This window comes from Sinohyriopsis cumingii, chromosome 15 (genome assembly GCF_028554795.1).
Source record: "Sinohyriopsis cumingii isolate HCF-2022 chromosome 15, ASM2855479v2, whole genome shotgun sequence".
NCBI classification, from domain to species: Eukaryota; Metazoa; Mollusca; class Bivalvia; order Unionida; family Unionidae; genus Sinohyriopsis; species Sinohyriopsis cumingii.
Genome location: NC_142975.1, coordinates 24751276 through 24765723, shown reverse-complemented (window position 1 = coordinate 24765723; position 14448 = coordinate 24751276). Strand labels below are relative to the sequence as shown.

The window sequence follows — 14448 nt, the reverse complement described above, 5'->3', positions numbered from 1 at the left end:
GGATTTTTTTTAGTTTAATTAAGCAAGGCTGATAACCAAGGCTGATCGCCGTTTTCTGAATGCTATTATACCTGACCAATAAGGCAGGTATAATAGCATTCAGAAAACGGCGATCAGCCTTGGTTATCAGCCTTGCTTACTTAAACTAAAAAAATCCATTGAATACGACAACTAGAATGTACAAATTGATGTAAATAAGTCACATAAAAGGATTAATGATAAAAATATATTTTTTTAATTAAATGTAAAAGCTATTTATCAAATTTATTATCAGGTTCTCTAGCTAGGGGCCGGTCATTGTAATGTCATGTTTTGTAAGCGTCTGTCGATTATGATCAATCGTAGAATTTGAATGTATTACCGAATAAGATAGATAGTAACTTACCAGATAAATATTGTTACTTGCTGGGGCTTAGACGACGACAAGAGAAGACATTCGAATTTAACCAAATAGAGCGTATATTCAGGAGCATGGTGTATGAACGTATTGTATTTTGAAGCAGTAATTGATAGGCTAAGTTCAAATCCTAGCTTTGACCTGAGTTTCAACTTTAAATGGTTCGTGCTGCTGGAATAGTCTAGTACTAATATTAGTACCCTTACTCGTACCTCGTGGACAGGGTACTAACATGAGCACATACGTGTTAATGGAGCAAGCCGGGTGTGATTCACACCCGGCGTTCTTTTAGCCTAATAATAACACTTTAAACATATTCCTTGCATATAATCCAATAAACTGAGTAGTCCTCTTATCTAATACCGGAAGTATCGAAAATCATTGTAGAAATAGTTGTAAAATCTCGTTTACCTTTTTTTTAGCCGATATTTTCGTTTAGATAGTCCGCCATATTATTTCAAATAATGATTACTCCGTTCTCAGCCTCGTTTGTTTGTGTGCCATATAAGGACATTGACGCCTTATTTGAAAATGTAAACAAATCGTAGTAAAAATTTGGCGCCGTTTGGGTCAGAAATTCTGCGCATTAAAAGTAAATACGGTTTATCGGCAACTTTGAAACCCACCAACAAGCGATTATTCGCACTTGATTGATAATAATATAGCGTAGAATATCCAAAATATGGTTTGGCAAGCCTAAAGTAGAAAAGGGGTCACGGCGAGAGTCTCGCGTTATCTGTCATGGCGGACAGTATAAGGTTAGAGTAACCATGCCAATTTATTTTATCGTGTAAGGGCTTAATAAATTCAAAATAAGCCAAACTTCTTTCACAACATGATTATACTTATGTAGTTGATTTCTACACTGTTTGTTTTTCTGACTTTAGTGATAATTTTTTTTGCTCCATTACATGATATGGGATCAGTTCGTAGCCTCAACCACAACACAATCAAGTTGAGGCTACGACATCGTAGCTAGAATAGTCGAGAACTCGCCTTGGGATTACTCGCCCCATGAATAGTCCTACACTGTAAGACACTGCACAAGCTGGTTTTGTTTTAGTGCTAGTCCTGACGCCCAAAACATAAATATCAGCGTCATGGTCTTACATGTAGGGCTAGCTCCATGGAGAACCTGTCTCTTGGAGAAATCATCATTCCAGGTGTCAGGAAAAGTCGCCCCGAAGATCATAGATACTAATTTAGAGGTATCGCCCAATGATGGATACCGCTTTATCTGATCGCCTCTTGAATTGTTCAGTTACCGAATAACCGAGATACATCATGCTACATGTCTGCGGCATGATGCTCCAGTGCTAGACATCGCTATAAACTGCCACATGCAGACATATCATATACACATACATACATCATTTGGGACTTAATCACGCTTAAATTCAGAGATACCCCACACACACACACCTGTTCATTTCTATAGCAAGTGTTTACTTATGCCCAGTGTATGTTGGACTATTATTGCCGGTCATTGCAGAATAACTTTTTGCTGTTGTTGATTTTGTTTATATAGTACAAGTCACACAGGACATGTATTCATTCCGCACCAACTATTTCAGTATTTGGTACCATTTTTTATACTTTGATTCTACATACCTTTGAGTAGCAAGTATTCACTTCATTTATATTCTTATACATCCATATTCCTTTGGAAAGACATTATTTCATGCCCCAAGAGGTCCCAGTGGCAAAATCAATATTAAAGTACGTGCATATTTTGACAAAATGAACCTAAAGGGTGTGATCCAGTATAATCTGGATTGAATGGTGCGCACTATGATGTCACAATGAAAGCTACATATGTTGACAAACAAATTCGTACTACCCTCGATTGTGATGATTACACTGGACATGCTCTTATTTTGACCCAAGTTCAGTAATGGCCACCATTGTAAAAGTCCATAGTGATAGATATTTGTCTGGAAGATTCATGGAGACAGTTAAAGGTGCAGAGCATTCAGTAATTAGGATTGAATAGACTTTGGTTAAATAAAATTAGTGTTAAATTTTAAAAGAATTTATATTTAATTAAAAATGGGTAAATGCGCATACATGACTCGTGTGACTTGTACTATAGTAATGTCACCATTGTGTGGTGTTATATCATTATATCAGACTTCTTTGTTTGAAACTTACCAAAAGCAAGATAACATAATAATCTTTGTGGTATCCTAGATAGTAACAACTTAAGTGCAGCCTCATTTATTTCAGCATATATCTGATAATTTACCTCATAAGCTTTGTCTCCATCCCAAAAAAACATTGTAACTGTCTATTTAACTATTTATTTTTAATGATCCCAATTATTTTCATTGGAATTTAATATTTGCCTCATATTTTTAGTAATAACGAAATTATATCACCAAATACCCTTTTTTGTAAAAACAAACCTGGCTTAGAATAATTTAAATATGAGTATCTGAAGTCTTCACTCCATCTGTTTGTCCACTAACTTCACAGATGTGCATCAGCACCCCTACCCCCTCAATCAACTATGTAAGATGCTTTTGAGGTGTAAAATTCAGCGCTTTTTTATTTCTACATGCAATGTTACCTATGTTTTAAGCTTCACCTGCTGAAGCTTATGCAACTGGTACATGAAGCAAATTGGTGATAACTATGCCAGTATTTATTGACAATTTCATCTTCTTTGAGAATTGATATTACATGTATTAATGATAACTGATTGATTTCTTTGTGAACACTTAAGGTATAAATTTGACAGTCTTAATCAGTATACAAGTAAGATCTCTCACTTCTCCAGAGAAGCTCTCTAACTCTATCTCTCTCTCTCTTCAGTCAGCCTGGAGTGAATTCACCAACCAACCTAGGGCTAGTTTTCCCTAAGCGAGTTCTCCATTGGTAAGTTCTCCATTCGCCAAATACATGCCACATGACATAAGATGTGACATTTAGTCCAGGGTATATAAATGGATCGTTTTTTGTGTCCCTGTATTATTAATATTTGCATCTTTAATATATTTTATTTCTTTCAAACACATATTATCTGCAATAATACACTTATAAGTAATAATTACAAAAATTATCCCCCAAAAATTACAATACAATACTTAGTGAAGTTTTTTAAAGATTTTTTTTATGTTACAACAGAGTTGTTTTCCCCTTAGATTAAAATATTTAAATGAAAGGTTTCATTATGTATGGTTTTCAATTAGATTAATTATTCCTAAACTATTTTCATATCCGCCCATATGTAGAGATGTCAAAATTTTGGGAAATTTCTACCAGGTACCTGTCAGTCCTAACAATCAGTTACCTGGGTACCCAATCAAACGAAAATTGTATTAAATGTGAACCTGAACTGCTTTGTTGTAGGTTCACAGGTGCTAACCCCCTATAAAGGTATAAGCATAATTATTAGAGCAATATACACCACTCCCTTAATAACTCGCGCACCACAGGTCCAAAAACAGACTGCGCTATAGGCAAGGGTGTAATTTATCGAGGGACCTCCATAGCTATATGAAATGATGCCATCCTTGCTTGACACTGTGAAAGCCTCTAAGAGAGGTAGGGCTAGCGGGTCTGTTTAATGGCTGAATACTCATTTTAAAATCTCGTTGGCAATAACTGTCAATAAAGTGCTTTGTCTAATTAAGTTATTTGCTTTTATGTAAAAATGACCTTTATAGTCAAGATGTCCAACCACTGAGAGATCGATAACAATTCCAACAGGTTTCAATTACCAACTTTGATCACAATTTTCTCTGTTCAACAAATACGGGTCAGATTTTTGGTACTTTCTAGTAAAATAAAATGGGCTCTATAACTGACCCCATGTTATAAGTGGGTCTGCTACTTATCTGGATCAGCAGTTCAAAGTTTCGTCTCAAATCATCTAAATTCATTTGGATTAGTAGTTACACTGTATTTACAGTTTGTTTCTGGACACCGTTTCGGCGGGGGGGGGGGGCAAAAATAACATTTATATGCTTTGTAATTTTCGGATCTTGCTCCACTATAATTTTTTCTACATCTTATGCTAACAGCTGCCTCGCGTGGCGCTCAGCATTAAGAGGTTAATGTTAGGACTGGTCGGCCTGGTGTCAGGATAATGTGACGGGTTGGGACATCATGCTACCTGTCAGCGGCATGATGCCCCTTTGCTAGACATTGCTATTAAACTGTCACACTGCCAACATCGTAACAATATGACTTAATTTTTTTTAAAGCTACGTTAAAAATCCAAATCACACACACACACACACACCTGTTTTTCATTCATTATCCTTTCCATGGTGTTGGACAAAGTACTTAATTTTCTTTATGGCAGCATGTCATCATGTGAGCTAACAGTAATTTCGTTATGGATGGGGGGCGGGCCCACAAATGTATCTTCTCCTGTATGTTTTCAGACACCTAATTAAAGAATTTAATGTCTTCTGGATGACAAAAAAAGTAATTATTTGTTGCCGTCTGAAAACATACTGTAAATACCGTAGTACAATATTAGAGACAAAAGAAATTGATAGATTATTTATGCGTAACACTCACTTTAACTAGTCTACATGTCTACAGTAACTTTCATGAATAGTTGTAAAGTCCAAATGATGACTGTTGTATTATACTCAACCTGCCATGGTTCGTCCCTCAACGGCAGTCCAGTGCAACATGTTTTTAAGTTTAACAAAATCCCTCTCCTAACATTTTTCAGTCGTATAACATCCATCAGTCACATCTATTCATCCCAGTTTGGGTGTTTATTATATTGCCACTAAAACACATGTGTGTTCATTAGTACTTTCAAGACTGGACTATTGTAACTCAATTCTGTCTGGTTCATCTCAATATCTACTCCAGAAACTTCAGAAAGTTCAAAACACAGCTGCTCGGATCATACTTCGTACCACAATCAGAGCACACCTCCCCGCTGCTCTTTACCCTTCATTGGCTATCCATTCGATCCAGAATCAAACACAAAATTTGTTCTCTGTACTACGTTTCACTGACAGACTCTAGTCCAACATACCTATCCGACCTCACCCATGTGTACACATCAGCAAGATACTTACGCTCCCCTTCTGACAATCGTATACTCATTATTCCCACTATGAAAACAAAGTCATATGGACATCGTTCTTTTGCATACCAGGGCCCAGCAACGTGGAATGAATTGCCCATTGAACTTAGACACAAAGACACAGTGATCACATTCAAGAGGGCTCTCAAAACTCACTTGTTTCAACTGCAAGAACTTAAAGACCTAATGTTTCCTACCTGAAATATTCTCAGCATGTTTTTTATGTTTTAATTTTTTTCTAATTTCATACTATTTGTTTTTGTAATAATATTATTATATGTTTTTTATGTTGCTAGAGATTCAAAATCAAAATGCGTGTGATTTGGATTTTTAACGTAGCTTTAACAATTTTTCAGTCATATCGCTACAGTGTCTGCAGTGTGACAGTTTATAGTGATGTCTAGCACTGGGGCATCATGCCGCAGACATGTAGCATGATATCCCACCCAGTCACATTATCCTGACACCAGGCCGACCAGTCCTAACACTAACCTCTTAATGCTGAGCGCCAAGCGAGGCAACTGTTAGTACCATTTTTTAAGTCTTTGGTATGACTCGGCCGGGAATCGAACCTACGACCTCCTGCATCCGAGGCAGACACTATAACCACAAGGTCACCAGAGCGGTGATTGAAAATGCCAATAAGTTGACTGTTTGGGAACCCCTAGTGACGATCAGATTAAAAATTATAAATCAATGAATGAAATGACTACATTCTGTGCATTTTTTATATTCTTGATGCCTTTTAATATTAAAAGGTGGTAGAAACAAATGGGATGGTGCAAAAATACTATAACATGGTATAAAAAGTGTATATTATAGTAACCAAGTTTTGCTTTGCCTTTGCCTTCAAAACAATATCCGTCATGGCTTTCCTCAAATAAAAAGATAAAGAAAACCAACACAACCATATGCCCTGACTTAAACAGCCAACACTCGCTCCAGAGCAACAAACTTGTTGCAAATATAGCATTAGTTAAACTGGACATTTCCATTTTGTTTTCTATTATTGTAATCGTGGTACATATTTATATTTTATTTTGTCAAATATTTCTTAATCAGCAGTTACTATTAGTATTAAAAAGAAAAGGTGTTGATTCAGTTGGTGACATAATGATTTTGAAACAGGGATGTAAGGTTGCGAGAGACATGGGTAACAAATCAAGGACTGGTGCAAAGTTAAGACAGTCGATGATACTGTGCAGATGTACACAAAACACTGCAGGAAATAAACAGTAAACAGGTGACATTATGTAAGAAATCCACTTTCAAACTTCTAATACAGTTTTTTTGCCAACTAGTTTGAACATAACGTAAAAAGATTTATTTGTTTTGAGTGAAGAACAGAAAAAGATCATCGATTGGATTTGGTACCCATTATATTTACTCAATATCTATTTTAAAATGTCTGGAGGAGATAAAGGGCTGTAACATTGTGCAAGTTTTAACAACAGTGACCTGCAGAAACCTGAAAGACTAACATGCTTAAGCAATTAAGCCGGTTTCATGATCATCCAGATGTAGTGGGCAAAAGCTAAGATAGGTCCGAATTTAGCATTTAGTATTTGGATAATCACATTACTTAAATAATCATGCTAAAAAACTACTTATTAAGCTTGCCTTTTTTCATTAGCAAGGTGTAACTGCATTGTCTTACCAGAGGTCTCTGTTCTATCAAATCAGTTGGCCATTTTAATGCTTTTTTTTTTACAGATGTTAATTATAGATATGATAATCATGTTTCCTGTTAAACTTCAAAGTGTGTGTCCTGCAGTATTACTGTACGTCTTTGTGCAAACATTTAGAGATAGAAACAGAACTCTTGGATATTATGATTATAAAAAGGGATTTCTCAGATAAGGAAAAGTGTTGCTGTAAAATGTAATCATTTGCAACAATTAGTATATTTCGCAGTTCAGGTATGTGGTAGCCATACAGATAGCTTTATGTAAATTATATACTTGGTGGCCAGTTCAATAGACTTTCTAAATGAGGCGTGAATTGTCTTTTCCAATTAAATTGAAAAGGAACTATTGAATAGCCTCGGTGAATAAATATAAATATATATAATAAAACAATATTAGTTCTACATTCCTTTGTCAACCTATCCAGATATCAGTCATGGCTTCAATATTGTGGCCATACATTGATTTAACTATAAGATGGACAATGTATGTATCTTTTTTCTCCATTAATGATCAAGATGTTCATGTATTACAATTTGTTTTTATTTAGCTGAACACTGGCAATTTGTTTTGGGAGAATATCCCCTGGGCTGACAGTGTCCATCATTGTGCTGAATCTGCAAGTGGATTTAAAGTTCTGTCATGGCAGGTTAGTGAAAAACCTATCAACAACAATTTTATTTTAATGCTGATGGATCTCACTTTATTAAAATGATAGTTTTATTTCCTTTTCTTATTCTTTTTAAAAACATTGAATATACCATATTTACAGTATACATTGGGACAGCTTAAATTAATTTTTAAAATAATGTTTTGGTGAACTGTTTGTTTTTATGAGTTTTAGGTTGTGGGACAACTTTTAAATCATTCAAAAAGTACATGTCAGCGAACGCACTCAAATTTAAAATGTATTAAAGTGTGTTCTTGAGATAAAACACTTTTATCCACTGCAGCATCTTCTCATCAACCCAACCATTCTCCTGTACACATACGATCCATGCTTTCGATGCATGAATGTTTTTTTAGCTTCCTCATGCTGTTAAAATTACCACTGGTGACAATTCATCTCCTGAAGTGGAAACTGCAAAGACTAAAGTAAGACATTTTGTCTTCGCAATTCATGAAAATTTTCACTTTTAAGACTGGCCTGATTGCTGCGAAACTGACGGGTTTCTTGTCATTGTTCTTGAATTAAATATGTTGAGAATTATATGTTCTTTCTGTATCTGTCTTTCATTTAATATTATTTAATATTTGTACAACAACATTAAAAAGAAGTATGTTGTTGATATCAGATGATTATTGGACTTCTGATATCGTTGTTGGAGTTGTGAAGTGAACACAAATGGCTGAATTCATCTGACTAGTAACACAAATGCCAAGTACCGGGTTATGTTTCATCTATGGTGTAGTTTTGTCTAGTCTGTCAGCGGATTAAAGAGATAATGATTATAATACTTGCCATATTTGCCATTTTTGAGAAAATAAATCATTTTCCTGTCGATTATATAACATAGTTTAAGTTTGCTAGGCCTGCTGGTATGTGACTACCATATGCCGCTACCACACAGTGGCAGCAAATTCCTATTTTTTTTATGCATTTGCTCTTACCTCACACCTGAACCTAGAAAACCAAATGTAAAAATTAGGATTTGTATATTCATAGGAAATTCGGATTAGAAAACGGACTGCTTTTCATTTTAAGCCAAATTTTGTTGTCCAAAATTTTGAATTGCTTAGCTGAACTTTAGTGTGAAACTATTACACAGTGATATGTAGCTTGAAGCATTGGTTTCAGATCTTAAATAGAACACAGGAGAAATGGGAAATTGTCATCCCTTTTATTATATATTCAAAAACAAAACGAGCCCCTGTATCAGTACAGGTTTGGGGACTGGTTTATTAATTACAAGAAGACAATTTGATTTTAAAGAAATTCAGTTGTTTATGCAGCAGTTATCTTTTTGAAGGCTTTTTTTCCTCAAAATTTAAATCAACCCTTTTTGTAAATGTTTCTAAATGATTGATGTTAAACTAGATCATCTTAATGAGTTTAGGTCGTTTGAAAAATTTTGTTCGGGTTTTTGGCACAGGTAAATTTAAAGTTAAACTGTTTTCGTTTCAAGAAAAGATTTTAATACTTAGCTTTTATTTTATTTTTCTACTGTGATAGAAAATGTTTACATTGTATAACATGCATATGTTCGTTATGTTGTTTCCACATAACAACATAGTGCAGGTCCGCATGGTAAAATTAGAATTTATATTCTGTACGTTGAAATGACTTTACATGCCAATTTATATGAGTATAGTCAAACTTGTTTTGTGTGATACATTTCATGGTTTTGCACATGCTCATCTTTTCTGACTATTTTGGAGAGTCTTGAATGATAAACAGCTTTAGATTTAGAAAATGCATGTTTTATAATCCAAAATGTTCTTTAATTCCATTCAGTAATGGTCATATGTGAATCTTGAACAAAGTAATTTCATCCTGGAAATTACCTGAACATTTATCTTTTGAAAAGCATGGGAACCATGTTTGTAACTACTGCTTTTACAGTTGACCAGTGAAGGTAAAATCTGATATTTAGATTTGATCAATTTTTCCATCACTATGCTAGAATTATTATAAATAATAAGCTATTATATTTTTTTTAAATGCAGCATGGGTAAAATGTATATACTTTTCCTTTTGCAGTAACATTATAACTGTTGAAACTGTTCTTTTATTGTAGGTATTCTGCTGTCCTGGTTGTCCTGTGAAATTCACTAACGAAGACTTTATTTTGAACCATTAATTGTGCAGACATGTTCCTTATAGAAAGAAAATGGAGATGATTTGTGTGTTTCTTGAAGCATTTATTGCAAAATCTGAAATAACTGCAGACCTGTTTACTCGTCCATATTTTACCGTATTTGTACAGAATAAAGTCCCTCGGTATGGTCATTGATCGGAAAATACGATTTGAGGATGCATTTATTATTAATATTTTTGAATTAATTTGTAAGTGGTTTTTACTCCATTTTGTTTTGTTGTATCATTTCTTCAATCCGCGTCCGTGTCTGCAGTCTGTGCCACATCATTGATTTTAACTTTCTCCGCATCCGGTTGTTTAAACAAAGAAAATTGTCGATGATAAGGAAGTTTTAGCATGACAATAGAAAGTCTAAAAATAGAAAGCAGCATTTTCTACCAGTCTCTAATACTCTGTGGCCATGCCTTAAACCATCGTCTGAAAGAGAACTTAGACTTTTCCTGTGCACATGGTGGATGGAATGACTGTTCACAGCATGTGGAATCAGAAAATCATGCAAAATTGGAATCATTAGTGAAGGGAAATATAAATGTTTTGTCAATGATGAAGGGAAAGGAAGTCAGTGATCAACACATATTTCAAAAGCAAATAACACGGGCTGAGGCGATTCTCTGTGAGTTGATCATAAATATGAATTTGTCATTGAGCACAGCTGACAAGTTAACAGAAGCAATGACAAATATGTTCCCAGATTCCAAAATTGCACAAGGTATTTAGAAGCAATCCATTACTGTAAATGTTAACAAAGCTGATATCAGATTTTATGAAATAAATAAGACTGCCTTCACATATCTAGATGAACTTATTATTTTCTGAGAGGATGGGTGATGGTAACAATTTATGTCATAATGTTTTGTATTAAGTCTTCCTTAAGCGTGTAAAATGTAGAGATTTGGCTTTATTTTAAATGTTACGGATATGTATGAAGCTGAGAAAACAGATTTTCTAGAGAAAGTAACAGAGGTAAATAACAGCATGAATTTGGGTGTGTGGAGGTATTCCTTTGTGGGTTTTTATCACTGTAATATAAACATGTTTAAGTCAATGGTCATCTGCAGATTTTGCTTATAACACAGAGGTTCCTGAATATCAATGTCTTTACAAACTAGGAGTTATTTACAGAATAGTGTGGGGCGCCGAGTGGTCAAAAGCGCTCTCCGTTATGGATCACTGCCATCTCACCTGTGTCTGCGTGGGTTTGAGTCTTGATTTCAGCCAATGTGTGCATGTGAGAAAGCTTGCCAGTAGCTTCTCATGGGTCGGTGGTTCTTTCCTGGGTTTTCCCGGTTTCTTCCTCCACCATATATACTGGCTGCCATGTATAGCCTATCTTGTGCTGAAAAATGGCATTAAACCCTACTACAACAACAACAAAATAGTGTATCATCAGTATGTCATGCAATACTACATAATGGTAATTATAGTTTATTTATAGTGTCTACAGTTTGTGCCCTGTTTAAAAGGTGATATGTGCTAAGATGCTAGAAACACTGAATGAAAATACTTACAGACACTGCTTAAAATACTGACAAGAAAATGTATGGGTAAACAAGCCTGTAACTGTTCAAAATTAGCCCAATTAATTTGCTTCTTCTGGGCACCATACATGCATTAGAATTTTATTGTGTTATATATTTGGTGTTTTCTGTGATACAAAGTTTAATTGGTTGCATTTTTTAGTATAAGTACAAAAGTATTTTTTTTTCTTAAAGAACTAATCAGCTCTTTGTTTCCTCCATATAAACTTTTTTGAATAGAATGTGAAAATGTGAATTATTAATTTGAAACAACACAATATTAATGTATTATGTATTATATATATATATATATATATATATATATATATATATATATATATATATATATATATATATATATATATATATATATATATATATATATATTTGTGTTACATAAAAATGTGATCTAAAAATATTTATTTTGGGTCCTTGGGTTATAGCTGTCATCACCAGTTTTGAATGAGGAAAACTTGTACTACTTCACTATTTTCCTATTTTTACTGAAAACCCTACTTAACTAATTCAGTTGTGCATTTTTTTATTTAATTAAACAGATTCTTGTAAAACTCAGTTTGGCTCATATTGTATTTATTGATCACTCAATCTAAAAATCACCCACAACATCTTGATCAGATTTGACTTTTTCACTGAAACATTTTAACTGACATGTATTGTGCTTTGCACTTTTTGATTTGTAAACAGTGCATCTTTCCTTGTGATTACCTGTCCTGCAAACAATCCACTGGTTTTTGTTTGTATCAGGACCATCTCTTACATGCATTACAAGCTGCAGTTGTTTGATCTTTGTTGGCATCATGCCACAGAAACTTCTGCAGCCAAGAATCTTTGAAGTTCCATTTGTTTATTTATCATATTCCATGTTAAAGTCAGGTTTAGTTTTAAGCCTTTTTTTAATATAACATTTTATTCAACTTTTCTTCATCTTGCACAGGCTTTATAAGAAAACAATCCATCCAGATACATTCTGTGGAAAAGCCATCATAGTCACACATAAAATGGTTTCAAGGAATCAATTGGCTGGTTCAAAACAGCAGATTCCTTGGGGGAAACCCTATCCTCCAGTCAGTGAAATTTGTTCTTGTGTAAAACAGCACTGTCTGCTTCCATTGTTTGTATCTACAAAACCTGTGGCTGCTTTCAGCCCTAATGAATACATTTCAGTAAATAGACAATGCACTGGTATTGTACATGCTGGTAAGAATGAATGACATTTGACCAAGTCATATCAGAGACTTATAAAAATGGTACTAGCAGCTACCTCGCTTGGCGCTTAGTATTAAGAGGTTAGTGTTAGGACTGATCGGCCTGGTGACAGGATAATGTGACTGGGTGGGGCATGATGCTACATATCTGCGGCATCATGCCCCAGTGCTTGATATCACTACAAAATGTCACACTGCAGATATTATAGCGATATGACTGAAAAATTGTTAATGATGCGCTAAGAATCTAAAACACTTACACTTAATGTCTTTTTTTCATTTATTTTCATGATTGTAACTGACACAACAGTTGTGGTATTAATCAACAAAAAACTTAATAGAGAGTCGGAAATCTTTTCATTTCTTTGATGTAATAGATTTGATAGCTGTTCCACTTCAGAATATTTCCGTATATTGGACAGTTTGTTTTCCTTTTATTTATCATTGTCTTCCAGTACTAATTCTAGAGTGACTGCATGTCAGTTCCTACTGGACATGATGACATAGTTAATGGGTCTCACTGCTCGGCTCCTTAAACTGCAGGTAGTCTACACAGTATTATGTTTTTTTCCCTCCTTTCATCATGGTATATAGTAATTCTTTTGTTAACCAGAAACTTTTATTTACATTTCAATCACATCAATAAATGGGTCTTGATTTTGCTCTGTTATATGATGCCCACGTGAAATTGACCAGAGCTATTTGCCCTTCAAATATTGACCCACTGTTTTTTTTTCGTGTTATCAGCTGTCATCTATTGTATCGGGTTTTTAGTGAAACTCATCAAACGTCTTCATGAGATGAACATTTGTAAAACTTTATTTTCAATATTTGTATTTGAACCGCTCTATTGATGTTACCATTGTTGAAAATTATTAATGTTTTATAAATTCTTTTATGTTGTTCTTGTGGTTGGGAATACATAATAAAAGTTTCAAATGGCTATTATTTGTTTTTCTCACCCATGCAACAGAAAAATATAGTTGTTTTGCTAACCTTACTTTTCTTATCTCAGACTATTTATCTCGGTCAAGATGTCCACGTGCTCAGAACTACTTTAAAAAAAGAAACCCTTGTTGTCTTCTGCTGTGCCTGACGTAGTTCTTTTAAAATCAAACAACAACAAATACATAACAAAAAACATAGTAGCTTATGTCAAACCATCTTTGAGAACACACCATACAAAACCATTTTGAGAGAGACAGAGATACACATGCAGATGATGTCGAGCTTTTTGATATTATGCTAGTTTGTTCCACGCATTGCTTTGTACATTTTCAGGTCAGAGTCATTAAATGTAGCTAAAGCTACCTAACTAGTTTTAGATACTTCGTGTGAAAAATATACTGTTTGCAACAATTATGACGCTGACCTGAAAATTTACCGTGCTACAGATAGGACAAAATTCTCAATGCTGTGTGAAATGAACTATGACAGAAAACATTGATCTATGCACACAGACTATAGACCTATACACTTCATAGCATCCCAACTCTCTTAACAACTACGGAAAACTTAGTAACAGACAGAAATGTGTTGTCAAACATGCTTTATTCTAATTTTGTTAAGCATATCCGTTGTGCCCCAGTTGAATCAAAAATAAATTTGCAATATTTAATGACAAATATTGCACTTACCCGCCAGAAGGAATCATTTATCCGTCGACACATCCATAAGCAAATTTCACTATAGCACTTGCTATATTTCCAAGACAGAAAAATAAATTTTCAAAGAATCCGTGAACTTGA

At 34.4% G+C, this 14448-nt stretch overlaps 1 long non-coding RNA gene across 2 annotated transcripts; it reads left to right on the top strand.

Moving 5' to 3' along the window:
* The first annotated feature begins 315 nt into the window (after positions 1-315).
* LOC149781424 (uncharacterized) lies at positions 316-13643 on the top strand. 2 transcript variants are annotated; one of them, XR_016414713.1, is made up of 4 exons: positions 316-476; positions 3212-3274; positions 7689-7787; positions 9877-13643. It is a non-coding gene; the product is annotated as an uncharacterized LOC149781424 (long non-coding RNA). The 2 variants fall into 2 exon arrangements; XR_016414712.1 differs by lacking the exon at positions 316-476 and having other exon boundaries at positions 2848-3274.
* The last annotated feature ends 805 nt before the right edge of the window (positions 13644-14448 follow it).